The 5,352-nt window shown below is 47.3% G+C and overlaps 1 protein-coding gene across 1 annotated transcript in view; it reads left to right on the top strand.

Annotated features, from left to right (window-relative positions):
• The window catches only part of LOC135889362 (zinc finger protein 208-like), a 510,343-nt gene that overhangs the window by 433,797 nt on the left and 71,194 nt on the right, over window positions 1-5,352 (top strand). The gene's annotated exons all lie outside the window — the stretch shown is intronic.

Genomic DNA, 5,352 nt, shown 5'->3' with positions numbered 1-5,352 from the left:
CGTAGTTGGTGAGGCAGGGAGGAGCATATCTGGCGGGATCCCTTGTCTGGCTGCCCGTCCTTGCCGGAGATCCATTGTTATCTCCCAGTCCTGCCCCGCTGCTGGTTTTTATATTGCCCTCATTAAGCAGCTAGCGATGTGAGTGGTGAGTTCTTCCATGGATCAGCCACTCCCAGCACTGGGTGTTGGACACAGGGAAAGGGCGGTGAGGCTGACTTGGCTAATTTTAATTTCCAATGAATGCTTAAGGACTCCGATGCCCGCACAGGGTAATAAAACAAAGCGGTGACAGCCCAGGTGTTGGACTAGATTGATAACTGGTATATTTCTGATATGGGAAATGTAAGAAAGTGACTCCACAGCAGACCCCAGGATTTGGACTGACCATTAGAAAGAAATATGTCTCTCAGCCGGCTCTCTCAACCTGCTGAGTTTGTGCTAATTGAAACAGGCCTGCCAGTTTGCAAGGTCTGTGCTAATTGTAGAAAAACATCCAGAGACAAAGAGTTTGCTGGTACTGTACAACTTTGTTTTCCTGAACTCTGGAATAAGATGTGTGAAGCCCCCAGTCTTCCATGCTTCTCTTGTTCGTTTCCTTTAGATATACATATAACAAGTGGTATGAATAGACTTATGAAGTCTGCCATTTCCCACTGATTTTAGAATGGTTTTGTTAAAGGATGGGTAGGTGATTAAAATGCAGATGTGACAGGATATATGTTGGAGTATGAGTGTGACTGTATGTATGTATGATTGAATGAGCAATAAAAGATTAAAGGTTGAGGTGCCAGCCTTAAAATCAGATCATCTGGCTGAAGAAAGCAGTGGACGAGAGAGCCCGATAACCCTGAGGGCATACTTGCCGCAAGGACAGGAGGGCCGAAGAACATAACATACTGTCATTTTGTCATTGCTGTGCCATCTGCATGATTGACTATCACCTCAAATGTGAGAACAGCATGATGAAGCAAACCCTATAAACTTGTCTGAGGATAAATCCCTATAAGAACAGACCCTGAAGACTATGGTGACCAGATAGCAAGGATGAAAAATTGATGTGGTGGGGGGGGGGGTGGCAATTGGCACCTATATAAGACAAAGCCCCAAATATGAGGACTGTCCCTATAAAATCAGGACATCTGGTCACCCTACTGAAGACTGAGGACTTTGGGTTTGATTCTGCAAACCAACCTCCAGGAGCACCCAATGCGCATCTGGTGAGACCCTGCTCCACCCTCGTGTCCAGGCCACCTGGCCAGTGACTTGGCATGAGCAACTCCGAGGCTGGAAACTATGACAACTTTGCAGAACTTGTGTGTGTGAGTGAATGAGATGTTACAGCTATAACTGATTGCTTTCTCTGATTCTTTCTGTATTCACAATAAACGTGGCATTTTGCCTTATCCCCTTTAATAAGATCCTGCTGTTTTTTATTTTCTTGGTATAACATTTTGGTGGAGAATTGCAAAAGGGGAAATATTGGCATATGTCTTGGCTATTGTGAAAATTGGTGTGCACACCACCAGCTCTAGAGAGCTTGGCACTTCTATCTTGCCAATCAGACAAACTCTGAAGTGTATAGGAGTTTGTCCACCCCCTAGGTCTTGAAGGATCTAGATATAGACAGGGGGAAACCAACCTCCTTGCCTTGAAGAATTTTTAAGGCCTGGCTTGACAAAGCCCTGGCTGGGATGACTTATTTGGGGATTGGTCCTGCTTTGAGCAGGGGGTTGGACTAGATGACCTCCTGAGGTCCCTTCCAACCCTGATATTCTATGAAAATGTTAAAAAGGAAAAGTGTTAGAGAAAAAGAATTCTTGGTTTCTTTGCAGCCGTTCTGAAGGGGAAATGGGCCCTTTTCCAAAGGAATCTTTGTAAATAAGCCAGGCAATCTGATTGAAATCATTTGATTATGGACAATTTAGTCAAATTTGTTAAAAGAACATATGGGGTTTCTATTGAAACTTAACTGCCCCCAAATGTATACAAATGTAATCTATGGACAGCTGTGTAAAAATTAAAGCAGTGTAAGGGATGTTAAAAAAATAAAAAATAATATGTGGGTGTATTGATATATTGAGTAAAATATGTAAGCTTCTAAGGACCAATTGGTTTTGTTTTATTTTTAATAATGCCACTAAAAATCCATTTGACTCTTTTTAATTCAAAGTTGCAAAACTGACAGACCTTTTTGCCAGACACAGGTAATTGGTGTTGTTTGGCTTTGGAATTTGGCGTTTAACCCTTAAGGGGTAACTCGATGCTTTACCAAATTTAAAATGTTTTTAAATGAAGACCAAAGTCGCGACTGCAGCAGAGCAGTCAAAATCCGGAGACTAGGGAGAGATTCTGGATTCTTTGTTTGTTTAGTTGGTTGGTTGTTTTTTGTAACAAAATAGCAGATGAGAGCTGTAGTAAAAGAATAAGAAAAAAAGACAATGCCCCTCTGAAGCAACAGAAGGGGTGAGGTGCACAAAACAAAAAGAAGCAATGTTAGGAATACTGAACCTAAAGTAGCTCTGAGTAATCAGACTGTCACTTTAATAAAGGTCCTTGAAAACTCTGAGCACAAAAGAAACCGTTACACCTTAGGCAAAAATTGATATGGATAATGTTATAGAAGTTAAACTATGGAAGGAACTTGCATTTCCCTCACAACATGTGCAGTGTATATTGTAAAAGGGGTAAAAGAAATGCAACATACCATGCTACAGTAACTCCTCAGAATCTAGGCTGTGTCACTCGCTGACCTGTCTCAGGGGTGACGGGAAAGTTTGAACAAACTTTTAAAAAATGTTCAAGAAAAGGCAGGGTAAGCTTTTGCCTGAAGGGGAAGTAGAACTGGAGGTGGCCCCGACCTCACCTTTTGTTAAGGAAATCACTCCTTTTAAACTAGGGTGACCAGATGCCAAAGATGAAATATCGGGACGCCGGGGGGCGGAGCAAAAAAAAAAAAAAAGCCACCAGAGGCCGCCCCCTGCAGCCGCTGGCTGGGCCCCTGGCTCTGCAATCAGAGATGCAGCGCTCAGCTGCTCCTCTGCCCTAAAACCAGCCTCCCTCCTGGCACGGGCTTGTCCCTCCTCCGCACACAAAGGCTGGTGCAGGAGGCAAAGTCCCGGGGGGTGGGGCCGGGAAGGCCGTAGGAACAGGGGGCAGCGAGAACCCACCTGGGGCCGGGAGAGCCCCGCAAAGGAGGCACAGACCCCCCCCCTTCCCCACCCTGTAGCTGCCATAAGCTCCAGTGAACAAACCGGAGCGCTCCCCCCTTGGTGTGTGTGGGACTGCAGAGCCGCTTCCTTCTTCCCCCACCGCCTCCGCTCCACTCACAGGCGGGAGGTTTCAGGTTACAGCGCCTGCACCCCGGACCCCCCACAGCCGCCACGCCAAGAGAGAGGCGCGGACTCGGAGCAACTGACCGACCCTCCTCCCTCCATCCCTCCTCCGCTGGCCTCCTGGCGCAGCTGCTGCACCGCACCACCCTCTTAAGCTTCATGGCGGCCGCGCCACACACGCTGGTGTCCGACCTCCCTCCAGCGCTTGCGCCGCCGCCACACAGCTGATCAGCGCGCAAAGGGCGTGCGTGGGGAAGAGGCGGGGCCAGGGCGGGGATTTGGGGAGCTATCCAATGGGGGAAGGAGGAGGACGCGAGCAGGAGCGGAGGGCAAAAATTGCTTCTTTGTCCAGTGTCCCGACCCGCGGGACAAACAAGTAAATATCGGGACAGTCCCGATAAAATCGGGACGTCTGGTCACCCTATTTTAAACAGACCTTGTTCTGTTAACCCAAACTCTGAATCATATAGGAGTTTGGGCAGTGTAGTATTTTTTGTGAGTGACATTGTGGTGATTTCACAATTTTGGAAAGAAATGTTTAAGGAGGGATGGGGGCTAGTTAAGGAGCCCACTCTCCTTGCTAAATTGGTAGTGGAACAAAGCCTGTGCCTATGGTGGGGAGAAAGTAAATCAGGAAGTGTTATTTACTCCTTCTCATAACACAAGAACTAGGCGTCTCCAAATGAAATGAATAGGCAGCCAGTTTAAAACAAACAAAAGGAAGTATTTCTTCACACAACGCACAGTCAACCTGTCGAACTCCTTGCCAGATGTTGTGAAGGCCAAGGCTTAATCTGCAGCGAGGAAGATTTAGGTTAGATACTCAGAAAAACTTTCTAACACTAACAATAGTTAAGCTCTGGAATAGCTGGTTGGTCCTGTTTTGAGCAGGGCGTTGGACTAGATGATCTCCTGAGGTCTCTTCCAACCCTAATCTTCTATGATTCTAGGTGGCCAAGAAAGGTTGTGGAATCCACATCACTGGAGGGTTTTAAGAAGAGGTTGTCCAAATACCAGTCAGGGCTGGTCTAGATTTACTTGGTCCTGCCAATCTGCCATTTCTATGATTTTGATGCCTGCTTTTGATGCCAAACGTCATGGGTTCAAATCCCCCATGCAGCCGTGAAAGGGGCAGCGAAAATGGCTAACGATAGGAGGGCAGACTCGATTATCACTGAGGTCCCTTTTGTCCTGGGAAATCTCTGAATGCCCCACCCCCCTCGTTTTTACAGATGTGTGGGGAAGTTAAACCTCTGTCCCATAGCATTGTAGGGTGGCCCAAGGGCTCAACAGTCAGCTGACCTGCTTTATATTCCCAGATCTTGCCTGCTGGCTGATCTCAGGCAACTCCCTTCTGCCTTTGCGTGACTCACTTTCCGCACCAACAAAATGAGGTTAAGGATACTGGACTCCATTGCGATCTCTGGGTGAAACCTGCCAGGGATTGTCCTGAAAGCCCGAGGATGCCAGGGGCCAGCTAGAAAGGAAAGCTAATCCCAGCCCACCCCCAGGAGATTACAATGCGTGAGATTGGGGCGGGCGAGCAGCGAGATCCGACTCAGCTGAGTGGGTCTGCCAGGTGCCGAGAATCCACTCCAGTCCTTGGTAAATTGTCCCAGCAGATAATTGCTCTCACCACTACTTCCAGTCTCAGTTTGCCTAGTTTCTGGATCGTGTTATACTTTGTCAGCTGGACTGATTGGGATCAAGTCACACTTTAACCTCCCCTTTGTTAAGTGAAATAGATCGAGCTCTTTTGGTCTCTCACTTCAAGGCCAGTTTTCTAACCCTTTCATCATTCCCGTGGTTCTTCTCTGAATTCTCCTGCACTCTTCTTTGGATCCACACCTCCCTCGCAGCCTCCTACCCAGCTCTCCAGACCCATTCTCCACCTGACGCACTGTCCCGTGGCTGTGCTGGTGTCTTGACTGCAAGCTGTTCCAGCCAGGAAGTGCTTGCCCAAATCATGTTGCAAAAGGTCCCAGCCTCGTCAGAATCCTCATTAACTTGTGATTTATAG

The sequence above is a fragment of the Emys orbicularis genome, chromosome 15 (genome assembly GCF_028017835.1).
Source record: "Emys orbicularis isolate rEmyOrb1 chromosome 15, rEmyOrb1.hap1, whole genome shotgun sequence".
Lineage (NCBI taxonomy): Eukaryota > Metazoa > Chordata > Testudines > Emydidae > Emys > Emys orbicularis.
The sequence above is the reverse complement of the archived record's forward strand: the minus strand, read 5'-3'. Positions and strand labels throughout refer to the sequence as shown.